The 12,477-nt window shown below is 49.9% G+C and overlaps 1 long non-coding RNA gene across 1 annotated transcript; it reads left to right on the top strand.

The window, feature by feature from the left end:
- The first annotated feature begins 2,168 nt into the window (after positions 1–2,168).
- LOC144158145 (uncharacterized) lies at positions 2,169–12,190 on the top strand. The gene is made up of 3 exons (XR_013319950.1): positions 2,169–2,382; positions 7,993–8,112; positions 9,582–12,190. It is a non-coding gene; the product is annotated as an uncharacterized LOC144158145 (long non-coding RNA).
- The last annotated feature ends 287 nt before the right edge of the window (positions 12,191–12,477 follow it).

Genomic DNA, 12,477 nt, shown 5'->3' with positions numbered 1-12,477 from the left:
CCCCGTGCGCCTGCGAGTTCGCCGCCGATAAAGAGTCGCGTGCCGCCGATAGCAAAGTTCTGCAGCAACGTACACCGCGAAAGGGCAAGGCCAGGCCGCCGCACACATGCGGCCAGATTTTTCGTTCGCCTTTCCAGCCTTGAGCGGAGAGCGGGATTCATGGTGTCAACAAAGCTTGCCCGTAGCAGACGGCTGTGTGAGCAGCGCAATAGCGGAAGTACGTCACCGCCGAGGAGCGCAGCATCATGGGAGGGAAGGCTCTCTCGCCGACAACAGCGGAGAGTAAGTTGAAAGGAGGAGGAAACGCGGCGCGACGATAATACGCGGTTTTTGATTTACGATTTCTCAGCTAATACTCATCGCTTCAACAAAAGTTTTGCGGGAGGAGATTGCTAATACATTGCTTTATTTGGTTACATGTACATCCACGCATCGGCGGAAGGTATTTCAGGACCCCTTTAAAGATGTTGTCAGTCCTGGGCTACTCAACCGCAAAAACTGTCTGTCCGTATGTATGTATGTCTGCCACTCTGTCGCTCGATCCAACCGCCCGGCCGTGACTGAAGTAGCCAGAAGTTAGAATAATTCTTCAATGAGATATAGGCAATACATTTTCAATCTACCAAATCTAAAAAGATGCCCCATATCCGACAACATTGTTAAAAAAAGATAATATTCAACAAAAAGATGATAACCACCGGTTAGCTTTGTCTGAAAAAGACTCACACACACAGCACGTAAACCGCGTTGCACGTTGCACAGTCCGCCTTTCATCCAGCGGCCGCGGCCTGAGCTAGAAATCGCCCGCTTCGTTGCTGTAGTGCGTTAAAAAGCGTATTTCTAGCGACTCAGTTATTTTGCCAGCTTCTGGCGCATCTGAATAATTTGAAACTGTATCCCCCACAAGTTTGCAACACACGAAGGGATAGAGAACAATTTTCTTCAGAGTATCGGTCAGAAGATCGTGTGTAACTCGTCCTTTCTTGCTTATTCCCGAGGATCAGCGATCAGAGCTTCTCGATATGTATTCAAAATACGTAGGCTTCCCTGCAGTATTTTTGAGATGCTCCTATGAATACTCCACAGTCTAATACTACGTACCAAGCAGCGGCCTCTACACGCTCATCGCACAGCACGAAATAAAGCGGCTTTCTTCTGTTTCTTTCGTTATTGTCTTGTATCGGATTAATGTTTCTTGTTTTTTTTTTTCTGCCCAACGCATTAATTTTTCTGCGCCGTCACCAACTTCTTATTAGGAGGTTTCGGGATGTTTGGGAGCCTCACAAAGGTCGTGTGGATATTTCCTTCATTTTGTATGGCATACATTCCGTTCTTCACGAATGGCTTTCATTACGGCTGCGTGCCAGAAGGTGCATATCCGCAGCGTGCTTTGTTTATTCACATGCAAATACAATGAGAAGGTTTGTGCTACGCCACCGCGATTGCGCCCTAAACAACGTGGTCCACAGTACTCGAAGGCGGCTTTTGTGCTCCGAATTTCTATCGTAATTATATCGTTATCATAAAAAACTGACTCTCAACTCGAACAATGATGACATGATTACGGTCTTGAAGGCATGATATACTCGCTAACTAACGTACAAAATAGTATACCTGCATATATTACAAGACTCGAAACCGAAGATAGAATTCCAAGTAGCTCTTTATTGCTTTTCAACCCTTCCAGGCGCGAAGAACAAATCCTATTCTACTCGGGATGGCGTTCTATGATTTGAAGAAAATTACTTTTACTCTCTTGATCTGGACTGAGAACCCGGCCCACTAACCAGATCGATTAATTTGTTAAACAAAGTTTTCCCCTCCTCCCCTTACTCCTGCTCCTCCTCTTGAGTGCAGTTTTCCTATAACGGATATTCGAATATCGGGAAGATATGGCTGTGCAAAATGTTCCGAAATATCCCTCCAGGTCTTAACAAACATATATGTGTTACTATAAATTTAACGAAGACGTGACTCGTTTTCCTCAATAAACCTCCATACTGGTATAGACGGTATTCATTCAAAAGTTTTGCGGGCGATTTCCTTCGCTTGGCCACACTGAAAGCCGCCATGTCTGTGGCCACTGTGCTAGCGCATGCGCTGTGCGCCCACATCTCGAGAAAAAAAAAAAAAACACCGGTGTCCCGTTTGTCGTCTGCCGCGTTTCAACCCAATTATCGGTAGTGGCGTCAAGAGATATATTAATAATCGCATTCACATTACGTGGTGGCGCTCTACCTGCCATCGATAACTTCGCATCACCGGAGGATGAAACCGCGGCAGCGAACGGCCGGAACGGCGCGCAAAAGTCCGACACTGCAGTTGGCTGCCGCCGTGGATGCCGACGCAAGTGCACCCGCACCGTATCCACGACTTTGTCTGGTAAGTTCCCTCTAATACATGGTTGATTACAAAAACCGAATAATTTCTTTGGAGAGCTGTTTCACGCGTACGCCGATTTAGCGATGGTAGCGAATGCGAGGCCGCTTCCCGAGCCGTGCTGTAACCCGAGCGCTGACGGATCGCAAGCGCCCTTTGAACAAATCCCTCGAGTTTGGCTTCCGTACGGCAACATTTTCTGCATATGCCTTCGGGCGATCGCTTTTCCGCGAGCATACGCGTGACTTATCGCGACGCAGTCGCACGCATACGTGGGCTCTAACGTTTTTACCGCTCTACCTACTCCTGCACGCCCCCGTGTGCCAACGTGTTTTCAAATAAATTGGAATGAAAACTTAGGCAGGCAGCAATGCGCCACCATCAGCTTCGCAGTCACCAGTCGCGGTCGCACGCTGGATGCCTTGTCGGTTGTTCGTACGAGGGATAAAAAACAGGCGCGCTCTTGTTTTTTATTTAAATCGCGGCAATCACTGACACTGACAATCACTGACATCACTGAGATTTTCTTCAGACTCCAATTCCAGAGAAAATCTGCTGTTGCAGTGACCAACCCGTTCCGCTGGTGCCGTGTAGATTCAATGCGCAAGTCTTGACGCAGAAAAATTACTAGGACCCAGATTTCGGAAGTGTAGTGGACGCGCATTTCACGGCGCACTGAAGGTGCGTTTCTCACGCTCGCTCGGGCGGCGGTTCGCGTTACCGGACCCGCCGGATGTGTGACGCGTGAGCTATCGTGTTCCACGCCTGCGCCGCCGCGCCGTCGGGGACAGGGGGTTTATTTCTCTTCGCTTAATAAGGCATTTGAGTTCCAGCAACCAGTCGGTGTGGTCGCTTTCATCGTCGCTCGTCAGCCGACGAGACATGGTGTCAGAAGTGGGATAAAGTTAGCGACACATCGATCAATTATTAATAGCAGTCAGTCTAAGGTGCGTAGCCTGCAAAACACGCTATGGCGGATGGAGATCCTTCTATCCAGTTCAGCGGCACCGGGCTTAAACCGCCACCGAAATTCGATTTTGGGAACCCAAGCTGTTGGGCTCTACCAAGCGCCGGGAGAAGTACAGGTCAGAACGCTTCTTTACGACATGGGCTCCCAAGACGCCTGCCGCGTTCTCGACACTCTAGCATTGTCCAGTGAAGACTGGAGCTCGCTAGAAGAAGTTCACCGATCACTTCATCCACCCGGTCAACGAGGTCTACGAAAGTGTCCGCTACCACCGTCGAACCCAGGGCGAAGGCGAGACTGTAGACGAGTTCTACACTGCGCTGCGTACACTTGTCAAAAAGTGCAACTACGCCTCAGCGGAAGTGGAAGAACGACTCGTTCGAGATAGGTTCGTCGTGGGTCTCCGGGACTCTAACCTTGTGGACAAACTGTGCCTAACACAAAAGCTTACCCTTGAAGAAGCAAGACTACAGGCTCGCATCAACGAAGATGCCGTGGAAGCCCGTGCAGCAGTGCTCCAAAAAGAGCGGAATCCTGCTCACGTTGTGGCCGAGGCCAAAGTTCAAAAGCGCTTCCAAAAGCCGCGACATGGCTCGGATTCTCAAGGGAGCTCCGGCAAGCGTGTTACGAAGTCCAACACAAGCGACGCTACCACGAGCTGCAGATACTGCGGTCGACCAACGCATCCTCGAGCAGATTGCCCAGCTAGGCAAGCCAAGTGCAAAGGGTGTAATCGGATTGGACACTTCGAAGCAGTCTGCGAAAAGAAAAGCAAGAAGAACATGGGAGCTCTCACACTGCACTCCGTAGCAGCCATCACCAGAGCCAAGTTCGTAAAAGTGGCCATCAACGGACTACGCTAACTTCAAGGTTGACTCGGGTGCGGAGGTGACAGTGGTACCGGACTCGTTTCCAGGCATACCGAAACAGCTGCAAAAGCCAGAAGGTGAGCTTACGAGCCCAGGAAATTACTCCCTCATCGTTCCCGGAACATTCCAAGCGAAACTGAGCTGGAAAGGCAGGTCTACAATGCAAACAGTGTATGTTGTGCCTTCGCAAGACCCGCCGCTTCTTCGATTCCCTGCGATACAGGCTCTCGGAGTTATACGGTTCGTGGACAGTGTAACGGATTTTACCGTCACTTTGAAGGACAGTCTCTTCGATGGCTTGGGCGAGCTGCAAGACGAATACGTGATACGTCTCCAACCAGGCGCCAAACCGTTCTCACTCAGCGTGCCGAGAAGAGTACCGATTCCGCTTCACAAACCAGTTCGAGAGGAGCTCACCAAGCTCGAATCCCAGGGAGTCATCCAACGGGTGGACCGTCCCACACCATGGTGTTCCGGTATGGTGGCTGTTCCAAAAGCAGGAGGAGGCTACCGAATATGCGTTGACCTCACCCGACTCAACGAAGTCGTGCTTCGGGAGCGTCACATACTACCCTCAGTCGAGAACATCCTGGGACGCCTCGGATCAGCAAAGGTATTCTCTAAGCTCGATGCTACCGCTAGCTTTCACCAGGTGAAGCTTTCAGAAGAAAGTCAAGAACTCACTACGTTCATAACACCAATGGGAAGATTCTGTTTCCAAAGGCTACCTTTCGGAATCTGCTCAGCGCCAGAATATTTTGAGAGACAGATGAGCAGAATTCTGGAAGGCCTTGAAGGAGTTGTGAGCATGATTGACGACATTCTTGTCTTCGGAGCACCGCAGCAAGAGCATGACCAACGTCTCAAGCAGGTGTTATAGCGCTTGGAAGAAGCGGGAATCAAGCTGAACCGCAAGAAATGCACGTTCTCTGCAAACCAAGTCAAGTTTCTTGTAGTCGTGGTTAGCGCACAAGGAATCAGTCCCGATCCAGAAAAGGTCGAGGCCTTGGCCAAGCTACCAACCCCATCGGATGTCAGCGGTGTCCGAAGACTGCTGGGAATGGTGAACCATGTGGGCCGCTTCATTCCTCATCTTTCCGACATCACAGCACCGATCAGGGCATTGCTTCAAAAGAGAAACTCATGGCTTTGGGGACCGTGCCAGCAAGCTGGTTTCGACAAGCTCAAAAGCTTGCTCAGTTCAGAGGTCTGCATGGCTAAATATGACCCATCGTACCCCACGGTTGTGTCAGCTGACGCAAGCTCATACGGTCTCGGAGCCGTATTGCTTCAAGATCAACCATCGGGAGAACGACGAGCGGTTGCTTACGCCTCACGATCCCTAACGGACACTGAAAGCCGCTACAGTCAAACAGAAAAAGAAGCTTTGGCTGTGACGTGGGCTGTCAAGAGGTTCGACCAGTTTCTGAGGGGCATCGCATTTCAAGTCGAAACGGATCATCGTCCTTTAGTCACGCTCCTGGGATCAGCAGAACTCGACACGATTCCGCCCAGAATCCAGCGCTTGCGAATCCGTCTTATGCGCTATCAGTTCACTGTTCTCTACGTCCCTGGCAAGCTGATTGCCACGGCAGACACGCTGTCAAGGGCTCCTATTCAGGGACACGATCCTGAGCGAAGTCAATGGCAGACGGACTCCATCAAGTTATTCATCAGGGAAGTCGTTACAGCAGCTGCCAACCTCATGTCCTCCCGCATGGATGCCTTACGCAAGCACCAAGCGGAAGACGGCATCTGTTCTGGGCTACTCCGCTTCTGTGAGAAAGGATGGCCAGAAAACGTCTCAAAGGTTCCAGTTCATCTAAGGGAGTACTGGAAGAAAAGAGGCAACATCACAGTGTGCGATGGCTTCTTGCTCAAAGATCGCCGCATCATTATTCCAAGCCTGATGCGCCGTGAGGTACTTCAGCAAATCCACGAAGGCCACCAGGGCATTGGACGGTGCAAGGCAAGGGCAAGGGACGCAGTATGGTGGCCTACCGTTAACAGCGAAATTGAGCAGCTCGTAACATCGTGTGAGAAATGCGCTCAGACGAGAGTTCAGCGTTCGGAGCCACTAATCGCAACACCGACTCCAAATCGGCCATGGCAGCGTGTAGGCACCGACTTGTTTGAACTTGACGGAACTCACTACATAATCGTGGTGGACTACTACTCTCGTTTTCCGGAAGTAATCAGCTTGTCGTCGACCACCTCCACAGCTGTCATTGCGGCTGTCAAGAGCACGTTCGCACGACATGGAATACCTGATGTGTTCGTGTCCGACAACGGCCCGCAATTTTCGTCACGGGTGTTCGCCAAGTTCGCGCAGACCTATGGATTTCATCACATCACGAGCAGCCCGGGCTACCCACAGTCAAACAGCCAGGCAGAACACATGGTGCGGACCATGAAGGATCTTTTCACAAAATCCAAGGACCCACACATGGCGCTTCTGGTGTACCGCGACACGCCAGGAGTGAGCGGATACAGCCCGTCGCAGCTCCTAATAGGCCGACGTCTGCAAACGACAGTGCTGAAGATGCCAGACACCCTGCAACTGGAGTGGCCACCACACGACGAAGTTGCAGCTAAGGATAAAGCTAACCGAACAAAACAAAGTCAAGACTTCAACCGTCGTCACGCCACCCACCAACTCCGCCCACTCGCTGACGGGGAGGATGTGTGGGTGCAGGATATGTCATGCGCAGCAAAGGTGCTCAGCCCAGCAAGAAGACCACGCTCATATGTGGTGGAAACACCGACAGGCATCATTCAGCGCAACCGTCGGCATTTGGTGCCGTTCAACGGTGCAGGCATGCCTGATGGCATTGCGTCTGACAGTTATTCAAGCACAGACGAAACACCAGCAGTGACGGTCGAAAGCTCCGCGGATCAAACCCGCCGGATGTGTGACGCGTGAGCTATCGTGTTCCACGCCTGCGCCGCCGCGCCATCGGGGACCGGGGGGGTTTATTTCTCTTCGCTTAATAAAGGCACTTGAGTTCCAGCAACCGGTCGGTGTGGTCGCTTTCATCGTCACTCGTCAGCCGACGAGACAGGAAGTACCTTAATTTGAGGAATGAAAAAAAAATTGGGCGTTTTAATTAGTGAACAAAGCGGAGTAACACTAGTTCCATCTTTGGCTCGTTCCTTTTAACTGCGCTATTTTTACTGTGCACCTTAAAACACCCGGTTATTCCTCCCTCCCCCTCTGTGCTTTTACTACATAGCTGCATTTATTACATGGAATGGCGAGTTGATTTTTAAGCAATGCCTTGGGCACACATGGTATCTAGCAGGTTATTTTATGCACCATTCTTTTTTTAAGCAACCAACCTTCCCAACCGGCAAGCAGACTATTCATATGCTTGCAGGCTCTGTTTTCACCATCCTTGCGTCTGCACATATGTATATTTGTTAAACGTTGCCTGCATACCTTCTAGTCCAGACTTCATATTTGAAAAGCGGCAACTGGCCACAGTTGCCGCTTTTGTAATGGAGGCGAAAAGCAGAAATGCCCATGTTCGAGATTTTGGCACACGTTAAAACATCCCCAAGTGGTCAAAATTAACCTTAGTCCCTCACTACGGTGTGCCTCATCGTCTGTGTAGTGTCAGTGTGTTAAACCTCATAGTCAATCAAAGTGTTCGTACAAACCTTCTACAAAGCAAGCACAAGCCGTTTTCAACTTTATGTGGTCACTGGTGAACTGACTGTTGTAAAACTGTGCATCGCAGCATGTTTAAGTTCACATGTTACTACTCACTCTTGCAGGTCTGAAGCATGAGATCAACCACTGGCTCTCAACAGCCACTCCCCCAGTCCGGCGAAGTCAACAAAAAGCCATCCAGCCACCACTAGGCACACAAGGCTGCAGAAAAAACTTGGCATAGCGTATGCATGTTTCTGGCCTATTTTTGCTTCTCTTAATTAAGAAGGTAAAGTTTATGCAGCCTGTGTTGCTTTTCAGTTTCAGTTGTACAACTTTTCTTTATGTTGATTATGCATTTTCGTGTTGAAACGTATAAAAATGTGCAGTGCCAAAGGGACACTGCACCTCCAAGGCAAACTTCATTTTAGATTTTTTTATCCTTCACCTCCGTAAATACTGGCATCATTACAGGAGTACTTGTCGAACGTTTTGATGTGTGGGTGTTTGCGTCTGTCCCGAATACAAGATGGTGTGCCACGGTCCCTTAAAGGGGCTGGACCTACCCCACTTCTCATAGTGATGAAAAGCATGTCGTAGTCTTCACATAAGCCATATGATGGCCAATTCTTTAAATACGTGTGAACATCCACTGCCTGACTACTCTTTACGTCCCAACTTTCAGCCTCTCATCAGTGCTAGTAAACATCCTACGCGAGGCTGACCCCTTTGCTAAGCTGCACAGAAAAAAGGTCAACCCAACAGCTCAGCCATTATCAGCAGCTGACAATCCTTGTGAATCCTCAGGTGCTGTCAAGTGCACAAATAACTCCACCACGTGCTCACCTTTGTGAGAGAGAAACGAGCCAAGAATGCCCCAGCAACACATCAGTGATGGCCTCCCAGATGGCCGATAGGATTCTCCAGGTACAGCGCGAAGGGGTTTTGAACCCCCTCCCCCACTATGCTGCACATAAGCAAGTGCTAGCATTCATTTTGGCAAGGCTCCTTCCATTCTCCCATACCTCCATACACCCCCAACCCCTAAAAGTATTTCTGGCTGTACCAACAGTTGATGGACCGTGAAGAATGAGCACCCTGGAAAGAACTAAAGGAGGTGTTTCAGGTGTGCATTTGGAGGTTGTCAGGTGACACAGTGTTGAGTCGAGTTGATACGTGCAGCATACCACGGTAGCAATGCACCAAGCATGTGTGATCCTGCATTCAAGGCCAGTGCACTGCAGGCGTATTAGTAACTGCACTTGCATTGGGTCAAATTAAACTACGCAGCTGTTGAGAAAAACAATGGGGTGTACTCACGGGAGCAAAACTCTAGATTGATGCAAGCAGCAGCTGAAAGGCATTACATGCTGCCACATGAATAAGTGCCTCCTGCCAAGAAGACACTGGCTGTACGGCCTAGTTTAACAGTACGATGTTCATTTCGTGCTTGTTGCTTTGGCTACATGTGGCTTCGGCCTTGTTGAAGCGTTTTAGCGATTAGCGGTCAGTAATGCATTGAACGTTTTTTTCTTGACCTCTGATTGGGAGCTTAAGCACGCGGCAGGCTTCATTAAAATCAAGTCCTAGCACTTCGGGATGCGCAGATTGTGACTATTCGTGAAGGACGAGGACAATAGAAAGGAGCAGTAAAAAATTCTTTAGGGCCTCATCTGGGGAGAGTGACCATTTGGGCTCCTTTCCTTGGTTGCAGCAAAGCCAAGGGAATGCGAGCTGTGGACCGGCGACCAAGGACAACTCCACCCGGAGCTGGGATTGTGTGGGCTGGACGTTGCGTCGTCGGCTGTCGAGCACTGAGGGCCAAAACCATCGAGGACAGGCGGCCATATCCATGCCAACAGAATCAACCTAAACAACAAGGTGAGCTGGGCAGCTACGGTCTCCCACGGCAAACACACTCAGAGACACATGGTCCCCCAGAGTCAATACACTCACGGCAGACATTCCGATTCATGCTCAGAAATTAACAAAATCCATCACATGCTTCAGTCCATTATCGTTGGAAAAAAAAAAGTTCTAAAAGCAGCCCTAACTGAACTTAGGGAGTCGACACCACTGTCAACCCCGCCTCTTCCAAAACGTCAGACCAGCATCTCAGGCCATCGTTGACTCCAGCCACAGCAGGTTACCGACCTTGGGGTCCTCAGAAATTGGGTCCGCAGATGCAATGGACAATTTTCCATCTGGCTCTACTCAGTTAAAACACTGGGACAAGAAAACTGGCCTTGGCAAACCCCCCTTGCTTCGGGGTCGGATGATTAGTACGTTACGGAAGGTGTGCTTCAAAATTTTGGAGAACAGATCATGGAAACCCTCGTGCGACATTCAAAGCCATGTTAGTGCAATTTGAAGATAAGATTGGTGCTGAAATCACCAGTCTCAACATTTGCATCACCGGTTCTTTGAGGACGCTGCGTGAAGGGGAATGGGCCCCATAAAATCGACTGCACGTGCGTCTGGCCTCCGTCAGCGGACAGTTCCAAAGTGCTCACCAATCGTCTAAAGGCACATTCCCACTGGCGACTTGGCACATTGTGTGACGTCGCAAGTGATGAGCCAGGCATCGCTTTTTCTCGCTTTGCGAGGGAGGACAAGATCGCTCTAGGACTGAATCCCCTCGTTGCGCCTCGGCAATGCAAAACCGGATAGCCAATCATGGCTAAGGAGTCAGCTGACGTAGCTGCAAAGGAAAGGTTTGTTTACATCCAGCAATGCAAACAATGGTGAGCCGCTGCTGCCGCACAGGGCTGACTGTGCCTGTCGGGTCAGGGGTCAGGCCGGCAAGGAATTTTTCATGCGCTTCAGTTCTTTGGTCAGTGACTTCAGGGTATGTGTGTACTAATCAACAAACAGTGTAGAACTCATCAGTGTGGAAAGTCTTTTCAAATGGCAAACACGGTGTAGAACTTGGAGCGTTCGGAGGCGTCAAAACTTCTGCGTCTGTGAAAAGAAGTGAAATTTGCCGGCCGGGATGCGAGTATTGTTGCATCGAATTAATTACTAAATGCAAAACATGGCTGACCGGCACGTTTCTCCTAAACGTATGGAGCCCTTCTCACAACACCTCCAAATTGACCAAGCTTTTTTAGAAAACTCTTGAAATTTTCCATTTCGACACATTACTCATTGTCGGTGATTTTAATGCACATCACACTAAGTGGGGATTGCAAGCATGACACCATTAAAAAGCGAAAACCTTTGGCTTGATGCCCAACAAGAAGGCCTCACCCTTACCACTGACCATACGCATCCCACTTGCACCGGAAGTAGTGTGAGCAGTGATGAGCAGCAGTGTGAGCAACCTTGCCTCACTTTTACAGAACACACGTAAAGGAAGACCACTTTACGCAACACATAAGAGAATCTCGGCAGCAACCACCCGGCAACATCAAACGAAGGTCTGGTAGGCCCGCTTATCCTCATTCACTGAGATGCATTTCAAGGGCTCTGAGTGGTGCAGCGGGATTCCTCACACTCGGTGATTGGTCCACATATCTGAGAAATAACTAACATCAAGGCAAAGGTGGATCAACTGGGCCGAGATGCTGAGCAGGCAACTAATTATACATTTGAAGCAGGGAACCAATGCCAGGTTGACTTGCAGCTTCCCCACATGTGGGAGGCCAAGAGCGGTTTGCAACAGCAGCTCCGCAAGAACAAAGTCAGTTGCAACGTGTTTTGTCGCCTGGATTGGCTTGACCAACACATTGAAGAATGCTCAGTTATTGCGACAAAATTGGCATGCAGCTTGCGATTGCACCGTGAGAAGCAACTACCCAAGACATGAAACGTCGTCTGATGCTTAATCGATCTCGGTAAGAGCCAAGCCATACATTGATGCAACCTAATGGGGAATTCCATTGAGAGAACAGGAGCAGTGGCATCGTGCAGTGAGGAATAGGTGACAGAACACTTGGGGGCACGCGGGAGCAGGGCCACTGCACCTGCCATGAGTGCGGCACGCACCCGGAGAGCAGGTGGGAGAGGAAAAAACGACGAGGGGAAAACACTGTCCCGACCGGCTGTATGGGCATACATGATAGCATTTATCAGGTTAAATAAGGGCGATCCGGCTACATTACTTGCAGTAGCAGCAATATGAGGCCTGTCTGCAAGATTGGCGAGTGAGGAACAGGCGGTATCACTACGAGGCCGTCTCAAATACGACAAAAACCAGTAACAGAGGCTATTTTGCTCATATGCACCTTCTCTCGGGGTGAAGTAGAGGTTAAACTGCCGGCTACTTGTTCTTGTAGTCGTTCGTGCGAATCTCCCCGGTGCCGTTCGTTTTTTTTTTTTCTCTCTCTCTCTCTCTCTCTCTCTTCAGCCTTTAGCGTTTTTGAGAACTGAGAACGAATATTTCAGTAGAAGAAACACCCCCGCCCCACGCAGAATCGTTAAATGATGTACAACCAAAGTGGGAAGCTCCTTCACTGGGTCTGTTTACTGAACAGCACCGTTGATTCTGGGCATGGAGTTCAGTGAGAGTAAAGCCCCTCCTATGGGCAGGGCTGCGGCAGAGGGGCTTTAATTTAGAGCAGCCCAGTGGCAGCACGGCGGCGCGCGCCATGTCGTCGCTCCATGTACCG

Source organism: Haemaphysalis longicornis, unplaced genomic scaffold (genome assembly GCF_048455015.1).
Source record: "Haemaphysalis longicornis isolate Haplotype H1 unplaced genomic scaffold, Haemaphysalis longicornis Haplotype H1 scaffold_10, whole genome shotgun sequence".
NCBI classification, from domain to species: Eukaryota; Metazoa; Arthropoda; class Arachnida; order Ixodida; family Ixodidae; genus Haemaphysalis; species Haemaphysalis longicornis.
Note: the sequence above shows the minus strand (reverse complement) of the source record. Positions and strands in the feature narration are given on the sequence as shown.